This window comes from Cinclus cinclus, chromosome 4 (genome assembly GCF_963662255.1).
Source record: "Cinclus cinclus chromosome 4, bCinCin1.1, whole genome shotgun sequence".
NCBI classification, from domain to species: domain Eukaryota; kingdom Metazoa; phylum Chordata; class Aves; order Passeriformes; family Cinclidae; genus Cinclus; species Cinclus cinclus.
In genome coordinates this window covers 50,055,901-50,073,625 of record NC_085049.1, presented here as the reverse complement: position 1 = coordinate 50,073,625, position 17,725 = coordinate 50,055,901, and the positions used below count along the sequence as shown (strand labels likewise).

General features: G+C 35.9%; 1 protein-coding gene across 5 annotated transcripts in view; it reads left to right on the top strand.

The window, feature by feature from the left end:
- The window catches only part of PPFIA2 (PTPRF interacting protein alpha 2), a 264,534-nt gene that overhangs the window by 65,194 nt on the left and 181,615 nt on the right, over positions 1 to 17,725 (top strand). The gene's annotated exons all lie outside the window — the stretch shown is intronic.

Below are 17,725 nucleotides of genomic sequence, written 5' to 3'. Positions count from 1 at the left end.
AAATGTTTCCTCGCCAAAAGCTGGGTAAAGCTTTCCATCATGATTTGCTGAGTTGAATATTAAGATGTTGTCTATTATCTGGTGAACCAAAAGAATGCAGCCATCAACTTCTTAATTTTAAGTCACAGTCTTCGTGTAGCCAAGAAAGCACAATTTCCCTGTACTTCACTGTGCTGTCTTTGATAAATTTCTGTAGATTTGTCACAGCTCTGGCAAGCACAGTCACTGGCACTGCTGCCTACTGCTTCTACTTCTTAAAGCCCTGAGCCAATGCTCTTCAGTTTGCCTGAGTTGCTTTGATATAGAGAAATTTTTTGCCCAATTTTTACAAATCACAGTTACTTCTGAGATCCACTGGCTTTTCAGTCATGCCCACCTTGATTCCACTCCTGCAGGCAGGCTGTGTTTGCAGATGGGCATTTGGGAGGTTGAAGCATATGTGTAGAATGAAACACATCTATACAGGTGTTGTGCGTAAGCTGATTACTTCTGACACAGAAGTCTAGAGGAACTCTGCACTTGCCACAAAATTCCCAGTTTCAGCGATCCTATTCCTTCTGATATTTTTTGTCATTCTTGACTGGGGACTTTGGGGTTTCTGTTTGCTTGCTGCAGGTTTTCTCAGTTCCACTTGACCTGGTGGGGTGCTGTGACAGATCCCCTGCCTGTGCTGAGCTGCTGGTGCTCTGTGTGGTCCCATGACTCAAGAGAAGAGGTGACTCCCACCAGAGTTTGCTTTCCTTGTCATGCGCTTGCTTCTCTTTCTATTTTGCCACCCACTTGCAGAGAAGTAGAAATGTTCTCCAAGATCACCAGTGCATAATTTTGTATGTCATGAATCAAGAATTCTGGTAACAAATGGCAGAATTTGCATATTTTGATACTCTATGATTGGTGAATTTCACGTTAATAAATTCAACAGAAATCATTAGTGCTAACTTTTCTTGCAAAGAATTAGAAAATTTTAAAATATACTCTTATACTCCTAATACAGCAACAATTGAGATAAAAGTTCAGCCTCATTGTGCTTTACAGCAGTGTTGTTACAAATGTCATGTACACAGTAATACCTCCAGAGAACAGACGTTACTATGTCTTTTGTACAGTTCTTTCATGAAACAGAAGGACGCACTGTTCTGTATGAATTTTTCCCAAGGGATATGAATACTTGTCCCACTTGTGTGCTTTAAAGTTCAGTTCAGTAAGACTGTATATTTGTTATTCTAATGAGTTCAGTAGTCTAAAAAAAAAATTTAAAAAAATCATGAAAAGTACTTGGTATTCCTATCTATCAGTGATTTTGAAGGCTCGTCTTAAACCTTTACCTAAAGCTGTTTAAGTGCATATACTTTTGCATGACTGGAAGTCTAGAGACTTTTCATGAGATAATGCCTGGCCTTTTTGTTGAGCATTAAAAAATCCAGAGACTAAGAAAATGGTAATCCAAAATTATGTCTCATATTTTTCCAGATAAAATATTTTATGCATGTATTTAAAATAGCTAACAGTTTACTTTAATGCCTTTTCTGTTGAACGAGGCAATCAATTTATTTAGTTTTGTTAACAGCCATAGTAACATTTCAATGGCCCCTGATTTACTTCCTCTGTAATTGCCTTTAGCTTCCATTAGAACAGTTTATCACTCACTTTAAGCAATACATAACACAAAGGATTTCTCAATTATATTTGTTTGAATTAGCTATAGAAGGACATGTGAATTAGCTAAACTTTGTCATGTCTTTTCTGACAGGAAGAAAGGAAGATACAGCCCACAGAAAAGTTTGATTTTTTTAATGCAGTTTGGATTTATTGCATCTAAGTTAAGGTAATAATGAAACAGTAATGGACCACTGACCGAAAGAAAACATTAGTAATTCAATAGTCTGAATTTAAAATTTAATATGGAATTGTTTTAATAGGTGTTTTTAAATATAAAGCTGACATGCTGATGCCAGCGAGCCATCGCAACATATTCCAAAGTCCTTCCCGGTTTTCTTTGATCGGCAGCACCGCTTATGGTGCTGCCATAAGGGGGCTGCTGCGGGCTCACGGCCAGGGTCACGTTTCCCTGGCAGGATGCCTGTTTTTCTCATGTCATTTAACAAGTGAACCTTGCTAAGAATAAAATGAGCTGCGCTCATTAATCTTCCCTTCCGTGTCCATTAAAATGAAAATAGGCCTCTAAAACGTCTGTGACAACTGGGTTATTCTCTGAAGATTTAGTGCCTGAGTTCTTGTTGAATTTGTGACATATATCACTGTGCCTCTGGGAAGCCATCAGGTTCACGTGCCTTGTTCAGTGTTTGTAGGTGTGCACTCACTGCTGGGCAGAGATTAGAAAGTGGGTCCTTGCATTTTAAATAGTATATGCATATGCTTAAAGGAAAGCCTACTTAATGACTGGCCACTTTCTAAGGTCAGATACACAGCAAGATATGCCTGTTTACTCTGTGTGGAGAACCGTGGTACTGGGCAGAGATTTGTGTAGAATCTGAGATAAGTTGCCTGTAAGTTGATAAATATTTTAAAATAATTTCTTGAACCATAGAGGTTAAGTGTGTTTTTCTTCTTTATATGCATATCACCGGCTTTCCTAAGCATTTTTCTAAAGCCTCTATTTAAAAGCCAGTATGCAACTCTGATGTGACCTTTGATTGGATGATTCACAAATTATTTTGACATGAATAGTTTGATACCACACTTATCCTCTTTGTATTTGCAATTGCAAGTTATATGGGGATAATTGGTTTTGTTTTAAAAGCAACCACAATTCAGCAAGAATGCTACATCTTTCACATAAGGTGAATTCCTTTGAAGTATTTTCCTATTTACTTGTTCTTGGCTTTGTTTTCCTGTCTTTCTTCCTGAAAAAACATCCTCATCTTTCTGAACATGAAACTTCATTTTCTTAGTACCTTAGAATCATCACAGAAGGCTGATTTTTAAGATGTCTTGATTGACAGGAGCCCAGTGCAAGACACAGTGGACAAAATAATGTTTAAATGTTTGTTTTTTCCAGTCTCTTCCAATTATGCAATGTTTCAGCAGTAGGAAGTCAAAAAGTATTCTGGGTTTTGCCGTGAACCTTGTTCACTTTGCACAGTGCTGTTGTGCTCATGTACTGCTCACAGAACCCCCTGTCTGCTGATAAGGCAGCATAGAAAAAGACTAGTTCTGGCTTTTTATTTGCTGAAATAGAAAAATATAAAGCTTCTTAGTATTCATTGGGCTAGACAATTCTTTTGAACACTTACATATACATTAGGATGCTTGTATGCTGAATTACAGGGAAACCCCAATTCAAGAGGGTTAAGTCCTCTCTTGGATGGTAGATTAAGTCTTTTTTTTTTTTGAAGGCAGTCATGTAAACTGTCCACTGTTGTTACCTCATCCTTTTATTTACGTAGCCTAGTTTCAGCAGGAAAGTTCCTTATCTTCCAGTCTAAGCCATTTTCCCTCTTAAGTTATCTTTGCAATATCTCTGCAGAAAATATTCTGTGTCAGCAGAAACACTGTTCCACCAGCCAGCCTTTGCTTTGTAACAGTTTTGAAACCTACTCATATTGTTTGAAATAGCCTATGTGCTTATTGTAAGCTATTAGGGGATGCATTTCAGAGTTGGAGTGTTCATAGTGTGTTTTTTTGTTTCAGAATGTAGGTCCATGGTGTTTTCTCTATCAGCTGGATGAAAGGAGTAAAATTATTTTCTTCTCTCGGTGTGTCTTTCCAGGGCTGATACATCACAGTCAATACAGCAAAAAGGGCTGCAGAGAGCTGTACCCTTTTGGACTTTTCTGTAGATAGGAACGTGTCTGAATAGCCTTAGACACAACTCCTGTGTTCTGCCATCTTCATAACAGAACATCTACAGATCTGAGCCAACTAGACTTCAATGAAAGCAACATTTTCTTAATAGTTTCTATAAAACTAGCTTACCAAATTCCTGAAGAAGCCGATATAAAGAGAAGCCGGTAAACAAAACCAATCCCATGTTTATCAATGCCTAAATCAAAACGCATTCATTGTGTAGCCTACCAAATCCATGGAGCAGAAACATTTATGTTAACTGTTCCGGTGGAAAAGGTCTCGTGTAATTTTGACAGCAGCATTGATAGGTAATATAATTAATCACTCTTAAAGGAATGAATGAGCAAAAACATTCAGTGCTCTGAATTTAGTCACATGATCCTAGCCCAAGCTTAGGTAATAAATCCCCAACCAATCATGAAGTGAATTATCATGAAAGCATAAATATTACAGCTTTAAGACTTGATCTAGGAAACACTGAAAATTGTTAAATGATGAACCTTCAAAAGTTATTTACTCTTACAACTGACAGAGTAATTTCCATTCTGTACTTCTATACTTTTAGAGCAATTTTATTCACTACTGGAAGTAATTTCTTTTAATGAAGAACTAATTAAAAAATAAAGACTTATCAGTGGACACTTTTCACTTAACACAGCTCAGATATGAGAGAAATATCTGTGTCCTTCCACTTAGCACAGATGCTGAGCATCCATATTTTCTGTGAAAGGTGATGGGATATGAGTATGCTCAGAATGTATTGAAAAGAGCCTGTGGTTAGCAGCACCTCCTGGAAATCATTAACTGAAACGAAAAGGGAGAAAAACAGGTTTTAATTAAAAATTGCTTCTTCAGAGTCAGCTGCTTGTAGATGGGTATTGCTGAAGGGTGAAATAACTTGTGAAACAACCAGACTGAAAAAAAGAAATCAAATTTATAAAACCTCAGTTTTTTCAAACAGAGGCACTACAGTTTTTATGCAGTACTTCTGTCCATAAGATTGAATATATGATCTGTATTTTGGTGATTACATCAGGACCACTTCCCAAAGGTAGTTGCCTTTTGAACTCTGCTTTGCCACTGATTACAACTGTTAAGATACTGGAGTGTGGCAAGGGAGCAGAATAAGAAAGATCCTGCATTCTCTCTGTAGCAGTTGGATGCTTCTCTGGAGCATGCCATACTGCCTCTGCTACAGCCTACTTATTAGTGGTGATCAAGATAATAGATAATCAAGAGCTGACACATGGGCTCCATTCTTAACACTTGAGACCATCTAAGGTTTGTAGTTGTCAAGAATTCCCAGTAAGAATTATAAGGTTTCTTTGGTCATGTAATACCACACTGGATGCAAAATTAGTAGTTTGGGCCACAATTTGCCAATGTCAGTCTGAATTACTGATATATATTAAAAATTAAAGAAGAAAATAATAACCTCATCTCAATTTGCACAGAAGAAAAGGGACTGAATCACTGGGATGCAATTGCAACATACAGAAATACAGATTTTTCCGTATGGGTGTTTTGAGGCTTAGAATAGAATAAAAGGAAAACATGGACAGGCTGTATCGATGGGTCAAGGCCAGCTGCATGAGCTTCAACAAAACTAAGTGCTGGGTCCTGCCCTTGGGTCACAACAACCCCAGGCAGTGCTGCAGGCTGGGGACAGAGTAGCTGGAAAGTGGCCCAGGGGAAAAGGAGCTGAAGGTGCTGGTTGACAACAGCTGAACATGAACCAGAGTGTGCCTGGGTGGCCAAGATGGCCAATGGCATCCTGGCCTGGATTGGCAATAGTGGGGCCAGCAGGACCAGGGTAGTGCATCCCTCAGTACCCAACCCTGGAGAGGCTGCACCATGAGTTCTGTGTTCAGTTTTGGCCCCTCACTAAAATAATGACCTGGAGGTGCTGGGTGTGTTGAGAGATTAACAACATACCTGGTGAAGGGTCTGGAGCACAAGTCCTATGAGAAGTGGCTGAGGGAGCTGTTGTGGTTTAGCCAGAAGGAAAGGAGGCTCAGGAGAGACTTTATCCCTCTCTCCAACCACCTGAAAGGAGGCTATTGCCAGGTGGTTGGCCTCTTCTCCCAGGCAAACAGCGAAAGGACAAAAGGCAGTGGCCTTCAACATTAACAGCTAGGGATAAAGTGAAATGAGAAGTAGCGATTATCCATGGTACCAATCTGCATTCTTTTCCCAAAGATAATGTTGTGTTCTTCAGCCAAAAATGCAACTACGAGGCTGCATCCAGTCTGATTTATCTTGACTGAAGTTTTAGAAATAGTTATTTGGTATTGATCATTCATATCCTATCTCTAATTTCCCTAAGCACCAAATGATTTTCAACAGCAAGACTGAAAATGTGGGAAAAATTTTACTGTGTTTCATAACTTTAAACCTTCTGGAAAGGCTTAGCATGTTTACATGCAAGTAAATCAAATACTACTGGGAAATGTTCCTGGATGCTCAAACACAATCATCTGTAGTAGTAATCTGTTGGCCCAGACTCTGGCACTCTTTTCATTCACACTAATTTATACTTTTTCCAGGCAATTACTAATTATGGTGTGGGAATAGGACTGTTGCAGGGACCATTCCCAATAAGCAGTTTGCATGCAGGCTCTTTGGACACTTCAGAGTTGACTAACATATTTGCGTACTTTACTGTGCCAGTTGGCCACAACAACTGGGAACTTTCCCAAGCACATTTAGTTTACTCCTATAAATATAGCTTTCCATTTCCCTCTAATGGTGTCACAGCCTCCATGCCAACTCTGTTACCTCTCCTGTTCTAGCTTTGACATATTATGCCTGCCTTTTTCTTACTCCATTAATTGCAACTGTAGAAATGAGCAGTAACAGCAAAACACAGTAATGTTTGGGATGGGATTGCCTGGGAGGATGATCTTTGTCTAAACTGAAGTAATAAACAAGTGAACTGAAAAAGCAGTTATTTGAAAGGGTATCCAGGAAAGAGATTTGTGTGTGTTTTAAGTTGTTGGTAATAGAAAAGCTAATTTTTAGACCTCATGAAAAGGGATGTTTTTAACTATGGAATTTGATCAAACATGTCCTTTTAAATTTAAGTATAGCACTCAGTGTTGCAAAATTAGCATTTTGTACTCTAATAACCTTTTACTACATTACCTTTCAGATGCATTACTTGCAAAAATAAAATTTCAGAAATTAGGAAGCATTTTTGAAGGTTCTTGTAAAGCAAATTAAGAGTTCACTGGTTATTTTGATATGTGATCAGATCAAAAACACATGAAGCAATACAATATCTTGGTTAATTTGCACATAAACGAAATTAATCTGTTCAGATATTAAGAAGAGGAGTATATATAATGGAAGTTTATGGGGAGATAACTGTGAATGAGTCATCAGAAATTTTTTAAAAATAAAATCACAAGTTTTATTTTAATTGTTGACTCATCTGTGATTTACTTTCCCAACTGTTCTATCTTGTTTCTCTGTCAAACCACGTCCATGGTCTTCTTAATCTTTTCACTTAAACGGAGTGTGGAAATATTGAAAACCATTTTGTTATTTAATAAAATACCTTTCTTGGTCAATGTCTGAAAACTTTGAATTAGAATTGTATTTATGTTGATTTAGTTTGTAAGCCACCTGTTTATTCTGAAGTGCAATGTTGTTCAATCTTAGGAAACCACACTCAACTGCAATTTTAGCGCTGCTTTCCATGTGTCAGCTAGAAAGTTTGGAGTCTTGGTAAATGGGCAGGAGTAGGAGTAAGATAAAATGTTTCCTTTTGGTTTCCATCTGGCTGTGCAGAGAAGGAATAAGATATATTCCATCATGGTAAGATGTAGACACAGATAGTGAAAATGATTAGGGCTAAGAAGGAATTTTTAAGTGAAGAGAGGCTGTCAGAAATAGCATCGTTTAGCTAAAGATGAAAGAAACCAGGATGTATTTATGTAAAATGTAACTTCTGTAGAAGAAATACACTAAAAACATATCTATTTATTTTCTGTATAGAAGAGAAGCCAGTGGGTGAAGAGGAAAGATGATGTATAATTTTTGCTATGGCCATCTTTCCTATAAGGTATTGCTGAGAATATGTCCTACATCAAACTAAGGAAAGGAGTAAACCTTTATATAGAGCATGTAGGGTAAATGTGTAGTTGGGTCTTTTTTAGTACCATATTTTTTCTTCAGAAGAAAATACTTAATGCACTAATGCTAGGAGAATTTTCTACACATGGCAAATATTGCTGTTTTACTATTTCATTCACCACAGGTGCATATATTTTGTATACATTTTAAGTTCAATATATAATGCTCTGCAGGTTTTTTTAAGATTTTCTGTGTCAATTTAAGAACATACTAATTAACATTACCACTACTTGACACTAATCAAAATTTAAAGCTGCTGCATGAAATTGCATTAAATATGTGAAATTCTGTGAAGTTCTAAAAAAAACCCCAAAACCTCTGAGCTTTGAATTGTTGTAAATGTCTGTAATATCAGTTGAATGTTCATAAGAAATGTGTTCATGCTGCAGTGAAGGTGAAATAAGCACAGATGTAGTACTAAGAATTAGGAACTTCATGGCCTTATTATTTAACCTTGTAAATGTGATTTAACTTGTTCGTGTCACACTACGTCCTTTAATAAAATGTAAATAATTTTGCAGTTCATTTTGTCATGCTCCATAGTCTTTTGTATCTTAGTCTGGGCTGTTAATCTTCCATGTAATTATAGTAGCAGGCTTAATCTGGATGTGACTGTGAATTTGTCACTGCAGATGTTGTTTTTCACATAATTTTGTTTCAGGAAAGTAGGAAAAGACATTTTGGGTGTTTGTGTGGTTTTGGTTTTGTTTCACATAGTTATTGAAATTAAGTATTTCTGATAGTAATTTTCCCTCAGGTGTACTTAATCAGTGGTGGAGGTTTGATTGTAATATCTTTTTGTCATGTTTTGATAACTCGTTTAACATTCAGTTCAGGTTCCCAGGGTAAGATTCACTGCATCTAACTTCAGATATCTAGAGCTTAGGCATTTCTGTCTTTACTGCCTCCCACCTCTGTAGTGTGATTCATCTCAAACTAAAATAGACATCTAAAATAGGTCAGAAACAGTGGCCCTTGAAAGCGCCTGTCTTTATTGACTGTAAAGGGAGCCTGTGGTAGCACACAAGAGACACAGACACTTCCACTGCAAATAAAACCCACCAGAAGATGTCAAGGTTCATTTCTGCCATTGCTTCCACGAGAGAAAGAAATGCAAAAGCTACCTTCCCTTGGCAAGGAGATTTCAATGTGTCCTTGCTCAATAGCAGCCACGTAATTCCCAACTTTCCATCTGCTCTCATTCCACCTGAGATTCTCTGTCCATGAATAATTTTCATCTTTTGATCTAGAAACTTTATAGTCCTACCACTAAGCTTTCAGCATTTAAAAAATGAGCTGTGACTGCAGAACACCAAGCAATAGTCATCTACTCCCATATAAAAGGGACAAGGTTTTGTCAGATGAGAGCAGTATTCTGTCAGTATCAGTGTCTAATTTAGGTTGACTACATTTTTTATGCTTTTGTCAAGTAGCTGTTTTTCCTGTTCGAGTGTAGGTTTTTACATTGTGGTCCTCAATAATAATAGTTCTGTCTTCATTTAATATTGGCACAAACATTTGTTGATTTCCAATCCAACTGTGTATCAGTGTTTTACCTTGAGATACAGATTAAGCCATAAGAATGTTAAGAACATAAACATCCCACTGCTTATAAGTTTATGACAATTTTTAAATGCATGACAAGATGAATCGTGAATAATGGTGCTTAGTCACTTGCATGATAAATATTTAAGTCATCCTGACTGAATGCAGAAAGGAAATAGATAATACTTTTACTTTTCCTATGTTGATGTCCTAGAAATACTATCTTACTTAACATCCTATCCTACTTTTTTTTCCCCCAAAACATGTTTAATAAAGTAAAAAGGTGACTATTGTGAAGATTAAGACAAAGAAAATCCTTTTTTGCGGGGTTTAGCAAGTTTTGAAAGCATTCAGCTTGAAGATTGGAAAAATGGTGGCTTTATACTGTTGTCTGTTGACTTTCTTTTTAGAATTTCCAGGAAGATAAATAGGGTAACTGAAAATCCACATTAACCCAACATTAATCAGCATAGCATATTCTATGACTGCCCAAGTCTGAATTGTGAATTAAACAAAAAATAAAAACCAAAAAATTATTTAGTTCAATGGGATTCACGTTTTCTAGCACTGGGAAAGTATCTTGCAGCTGAATTTGTATATAATATTTTTTTCACACAAAAATGGAACATTTGCCTCTACTTAATATAGCTATGCAGTTGCTGGATCATTCTATATTTTTATAATAGTTTGTAAGGAGAAACGAAAGTGTGCTGAGTCAAGACCTGGAATAGCCATTTGCCCTCAGGATGGTATTGACTGTTTTGTTTTATAATCCCATATCTCTTCTCTTCTGGAAAGACGATTTTAGACAGTATCAGTACACAAACACGGCCACTGCACTTTTAGAAAGGAAAATGGTGTCAAGTGGTTAAGGACAAGCACAGACAGGATTTTTAGAAGAGACTCTTTCTGCTTTCTACCACGACCACTTATAAGGCTGTATGTATGACCGTGAAGAGATGTGCACCATAGCAGTCCTGAGGTCTTTTCAAGCTACTATGTTATTACTGATCTGTGGTGTGTACTTAAAGAAAAATAAAAGGCAATAAAAGGTTTTATTGCTTGTATCTAGCTATAAAATTTTGCATTTTCTTTAGGAGACTACATTTTGTGAATAAATTTGGAGCAACAGGTCTGACATTTTCAAACTTGGTCAGCCACTCCAAGTGCTTTGGCTCTTAAGTGTATAACAGTGAAGCCTAAATACTCAAAATGGCATCAGCAAGGCTGATGTGACTTAAGAGAGGCTATTCAGAGACTGAGCATCTCTGAAAATTAGATTAAAGATGTCATTAATTAAACAATTCAGTTAGTTACTGCTTTTGGAAGTATGACTGTCCTTCAGCAGATTCCAATTCCAAGAGATGTTACCTCACTCATGATGGTTGCTCTTCTATCTTCAGAACAGAAAGGCTACCAGGGTAAATCTACTTAAAGGAATTTTATTCAATCATCAGTAATATTTCAATTATTTCACAATGTGAAAGAAGGCATGATTATGTAATTTTATGGGTTTATTCTGGTTATTCTTACTTTTCAAGTTAATTTCATTCAAAAATATATTCACTGACAGTATAGAAAAATTATGAAATTTTAATCAAGAACGCAAACAAACAACCTCCTTTTACAAAGGCTTGCTGATGACCACAGTCCTTACCCAAGGGAGTATTTCCAGTTCCCATGCAAAGCATGGGACTAATCAGTTATGAATTTTAGCTTTTGATTCATTTCTGTAAGTTCTTACTCAAAGGACCAATTTAGCAACTTGCATCAGTCTCTATTACAAAAGATACTTTCCAGATGGAGCAGAAATTGAAATAAATAACAAAGACAATTGCTTTGGTACAAGCTTTCCCAACAGCCTTTTTCTTCTAGATAAAATTCTGTTACTCATTTTCATTAGTAGCTTACTCTCTGAACAGTTTTTATATCTACAGAAGAGAATACATCTCTATATAAAGATTGCAGAACAATTGCAGTCTAAAAAAAACAAAATTAAAATGAATTAAATAATACTGTTAGGAAGAAAAAGTACTTTTCAAAGGGAGCACAAGAAGGTTTGAAAGGATATCTATCCCCAGTACGTTGTAGTGCCTGCACACATTATCTCGAACTTGTATCTTCTTCTGTTTTTCCCTCACAGGCTTTCATCCTATTTTTACCTTCAGGATGAGCACATAATGTAAATGTTCATGAAAAGAAAAAGCCACTCTGCTGCTGCTGATACATAGGCAATGATTATTATCTTATGCTCTTTTGTAATTTCACTTATCCTTAATGTACTGTGATCCTTTGCAGTAATGTACATGATTTAGATCCTACGTTTGCTGATAAGAAACTACTCGTATTTTGCCAAGTGCTGTGATACTGCTGTGTATAATGTTGCAATGTAATCAGCTTAAGGCATAAATAACAAAACTGACACCTAAGTGATACGACACAGTGAAATAACAAGATGACTGTTTGCGTTATTTCTTTTCTACTATCTGGGATCACATTACTTTGGAGGTTTTGGTCTTGAGTCATCAAGAGTTAATGTTAGATTTAACCAAAATGTTAAAAATGTTCATAAAAGCATTCACTTCTGTGATTCTACATAAAAAATTGTCTTTGATTCCAAGGACCATCAAGACTTCTTCATTAAATCAGAATGTCAGAAAACAGAAATGTAGTCCTGGTGTCAAAAGTGAATGGCAGAGGATGATTATCTGTACCAGATATAGCTGAGTATCTGTGCTTTTGGCAGTTGAAACACAAGAGTCATGGAGAAAAGTAAATATCTTTTCAAAACAGGTATGAATTAACTTTCAGAGATAAATCTCTCAATATTTTATGGATTAGTTCACTACACTTTCTTGCAACTCTGCCATTCTCTCCTCCTTCAACTCCCACATGATGCTTTAAGTCCAGTGTACTTCTCTATATATAAGCATTAAGTTTTCTTTCTGTTTCCTTTTTAGATCCACTCAGTCAGTAATGTCATGAACACAGAACTTAAAAATAGATAAAACCAGCGTTTATATCAGGGTCATATCAATTACCCAATAAACCTCTGTGTACAATCTTGATTTACTGATGGTTGAGTTATACTGAGCAAGCACATATCCAGTCCTGGGAACTTGAATTGTTTCAAGAAAAATGGAGTGGTGCTTTGGGTATTCCACCCTGGCTTTGTTGAACCATGTGGAAAGGGAGTCAAATATAGAACTATTTCATTCTTAAGTCTTCAGAGTGGAAGAATTAATTCTTACACCTGTGATGACCAGCACACTGTAGGGCAGTGCTGCACAGGAGCCCTAACGGTGGTTAAAAATTCCATGTCCAGACTACAAAAGAAAGGGAAATTTTGCTCATGTGTAAGCAATCAAATAGTGTCTTTTGGACTTAGTGTTTTTATAGTTGCCTTCCATAATTGTTGATTATGGACTGCACACTTGATAGGTTATACAAAATCTATTCTGAATGAGCAACTGTATTCATAATCTGGCTTAGATATGGAATGAGCAATTTTAATTTCTTTGACCTTTCATTTAACTGTTAGTTAAATGAATAGTGAAATTTGCAATTTAAAAGAAAAAAGGTTTTAAGAGTTTGAAGTTGATTAGTTGATGTTGACTCTTTTTTTTTAAAGTAAATGCAATACTTGGTAAAATATTTTAGCATATGCAAGATTACTTTAAAAGTTAATTGTATTCTTATTTGCACTTCCTGGGAAAATTTTGTCATTGTTCTCGTGCTTGAAAGGGAAGCCACCATACAGAATAGACCTGTTGGGACAAATTTTATCCTTTAGTATTTCTGACATAGTTTTTACTTCTAACAGAAAATGTTCTGTTCTGCAGTGCATTTGTCATCAAGGGTTACACAATCCTTATGTTCAGAGTTAAAGCAAGGCTCATAAGTTCATACTGCCTTGGTTCTAGCACGTGTTCTTGTGAGACACTTCCTGGTACAAGTGGGTATTTGCATACTCAAAAGTAACAAAGAACATGATGGAAATGTTGATAATTTGCTCGCAGTTACTGAGACAAGATGAAAAACAAGCTTTCCATATTGATAAGATTAGCTGATCTATTTCTACCAGTTTTAAATTCTATAAGGATTTGTTTGTACTAGAAGCCTGAAGGGAGCAAGAACTGTTCTATATTTCATTGTCTTTAATTCTCCCACTTTGCTTTCTGGGAGCTACAGTAGCTGGAAATGGTCATTTTCTGAAACTTCATATGTGTGAGTTTTCTACATTCTTTAAAGTATATTAATCAGATTTTGGCTTTGTGTTGCGTTGTTCATGGGGGAAACAAAGAAATATTATTGGCATAGAACTTCATTAAATAAGCTGAAAGGAACAGTAAATAAATTTGGATACAAAAAATAATTAGACTTCATTAGGATTGTCATTAAAATTTGATATGCAATTGAATATATTTTTTAATGAACTGTGGTAAAGGTATGACATCATTTCCAGCCATTGATAGTTGGAAAACAGAACTCTAAACATTAACATTTTTCAGTTTAAAGGAAAATCAGGATATTTTAAGCCAGATGAGTAACATATCATATGATACTCCCTCTATTTTGATGTCTACAACAGAAGATAATAAAGAAACATCAATTCAAGTACAGTGATGTCAATACTGGAAGATTAGTAGGTTTCTCTGAGTCTGTGAAGTAGAAATGATAAGGTCTAGTGGTTTAATGTGAAAGCTATCTAATGTTCTGAAAATCACACACTCACACTGCTCCTGGAGGAAGGCATGTTTCTTTAACATGGTTTTCCCTGATAGAGACAGAGATGAGAATAATATGTGATACAAAGTCCTTGTTTCTGGATAATTGCTCACCTAATTGAATAAGAGCTGGTGATTTAAATCTTAACTCAAAACATCTGCTTTATATTGCACTACATATTCTGAAGAGAAAGTCTATATCACAAGCACTAGCACAATAAAAAGCTAAAAGTGCATCTTGTCTCCATGGTCAGAAATTGAAGGGTTTGTATTTGTGTCCCTGAATTTTCAAAGTGCTTTACATAATCATCTGAGATATATGTATACACACACACACACACATATGTAGATATGCCTTCCTTTTTCATTTGTAACTTACTGGGTTTTATTAATATATGTATATCTCTGATACATATATAACATATCTTGGGCTTTGTACCTACTATTAAAAATCGTAGGCTTTGCATAAAAAACGCAACCTAAAAAAGTTAAATAAATAGTCACACTGAAAATTTTGGAAAGTAGTCTCTAATTAAAATGTAAAGCTCAACATAATTCATCTGATACAGATTCAGTGCTTGATAACTCATACATTCAAAAGTAACTGGAACTAAAGTCATCTCAGAAGCATTGCATATCTCATACTTTTAAACATGTAGAACTTTTTCTTTTCATGTTGGAGATTTTTTTTTTTCCTTCACTACAAGTCTCAGTTTATGAAATAATTACACAATTAGTTGGAAGACTCACAGGAGCAAATATTTGAATGGGGATTGCATCCACTGTAAGTACTTCTACCAGTGTAGTCGTGGTCTTAAGGTGTGTTTCTCTGTTTGTCCTGTTGGGTCTCTTCAGTTCCATTTTCTGCTCTCTTCAGTTCATGTTACTTGATACTCTCCTTAGTTGTTGTTGCATTCAATTAGGCACGGGGGACCTGGTTCCAGCTCCTTCTTCTGAGGAGATTGCTGAATCCAAGCTTTGGGGCTGCTGGCTTTTCTGAAATGTGACCCTTTCCGTAATTACACTCATTCTGCCATGAATCACTTCATGCTTTACTGAATTTACTTGTGCTCTAACCTCTTCCTGACAGGAAGGATGGTTTCATATTTTGCAGAAAAAAACTGCTGTTAAACAAATGCTTTCAATCTATTTTGAGTGTTAAACCAAAATGACATTCTGTTTCCATGAGGATCCTACAAGAATTGTTGCTTGTATTGCAGTGAGATAGAAGAAAATTCATAGTCATTACCTTTCCTCACAAGGTGGAAGTTAGTGGAGACTTAGAAGAACAGCTGCAATGCTATACCTTCTCTCCAAATTTATACCAATTAGATAGGGAGATATGTTTATTGGAACTGAAATGCAGGTGTGGGGGGAGGGTGTTGCTTTTTTTTTTTTTTTTTTTTTTTTTGTGGTGGCACTGGTGGTAGGTTCTTTAACTGCAAATTTCTTCACCTAGGCAGGAGAGCAAAAACAACAGATAAAAGACCAGCAACAGTATTTTGAAGAGTATTTTTCAAGTAACAGGCAGCCAAGTGATCCCAGTAGGAGCTCCCAGTGGAAGGATGCAGCTAAAAGAAGACGTGCAGTCCCAGACGAACGAATAGGGAACTAGCAAGTCTAAATACAGCAGTAGTGTTATGATCATGAAAGGCATTATTGTGACTAGAGCTGTTGGGTTTAACTGTGAATTTACTACCTTAAGATTTAGCACATGCTATTATGAGGAAAATTAACTGTGTTTTCTATATCCCTGGTAGAAACAAGGATTAAAAGTTATGAAGGTTGAAGCTAGAGAACTTAAAGCTAATAGGTACAGCCACTGAGTAGTGAAAGTACTCGTCTATCAGAGGAATGTATATGGGATTTTGCACATGAATTCTTCAAAATACGCATTGGTGAGGAAACTGTGATGTAAAATTCCTTCTTTTTCCAGGGCAAACCATTTTAAATGTCCATAAATTAAACTTCATTCATTGCACTGTGGAGAAATAGCAAATGTTTGGTAGGCATATTGTAAAGAAGAAAGTATCAGCTCATTATTAAAGGTCTTCTACTCAGATTATAAACAAACTGATATCTTTCATTTGGCCAGTTGAGGGTCCTCTTTGCTAATACAAGCATCTAGATCTTCTGAAAGAAAAATCAAAGAGGGGAGAATACACTGTAATCTCAAATCTAGGTCTTAAGAAAATGTTCCTGACAGTGTTTTTGCTTTGATTCTGTAAATGTTATAGAAGTCATATCATGGTAATTTTAAAAAATATTGCTAGATATGAATAGGATCTGAAAAGATTTTTTTCTCTTTGGCTTACAAAATATTATGGCATTATGTACCACTCTGACACACATTTAAACAAACATTGCTGCATCCTTTCCAGCTCCTCTCATAGTCATTTTACTTTAGAAGCTGCATTATCTCCTATTGCTAAAAGAATTAAGATAAAACAGAATAAAAAACATAGGCAGCCTGGCAACTCACCAGGCTTTTAGAATTTTGACAAGTTCCTTTTGAAAGTACCATTTCTTCAGTGATTTTTTGTCTCTTTTAAACCTTGTGAATAAAATACAAAGTGCCTGACAGAACATGCAAAGTTAGTTTTGCAACTACTTTACAATTTTACCCTTTTCTGTAACTCTACTTTTAAATTTTTTAAGTTGAACATTTATTTGTTGTTGTTGAAAGGTGTCACGTTCTTCAAATATTACCTTCTCTATCGTCTTCATGTAGTTTAAATGATCTGTGTTTGAAGAAAAGATGTGATGAATGATTTTTGAATGTTCAGGTGCAGGGGTTCCCAAGTATTATCAGCTTTAAAAAATATCTTCTTTAAAACAACTTGTATATAGCTAATGAATTAAGCTGTAGGTCTACAGCTTTGCTAAGAACAGAAAGGTTGGAAATAAAATTCCTATATAAAATTATACATAGCAATGTTAGGTGAACCTTTATTCAAGAGAGATTCAGACTGAAGATGAGAAAAAATAATTAGAAAAAAATGACAAAAGAGAAACTTATAATGTGTATTATATTTAAACTGACTATAGAACTGTAAACAGTCTCACAAATAATTATTTCTCCCCAGTAGTAGCACCAAAAATTATGAAAAAAATACTAATTTGGAGAGGAATACACTGTTCCTTTTTTTTTTTTAAGACAACACAGTCAAAATGACAAAAAAGCCACCTTTGTGTTATTTAAAGCAAGTTGTATGTGTTAACATAGCTGTCAGCAACTGAAATGATAAAATTATTGTTGTTATCAAATACAGCTATAAACTGAACACGAGGCATGCTTCAGGTTAGTCAGAAGAGGTCCTCTGTTTTTCACTGTGCATGCTTGCTTGAAATGAAACTGTGTTTTATTGGTTAACTGGGGTACTTAGCATAATCAGTTTGCAAGGCTGTGGTGGAGGGAGGTGATTATCACTGAGAACAGATGGGCAGGTCCAAAGCATTGCCAGATTCTGCACAAGCTCCATGTACTGTAGATTCTGGCTCGATTTTCT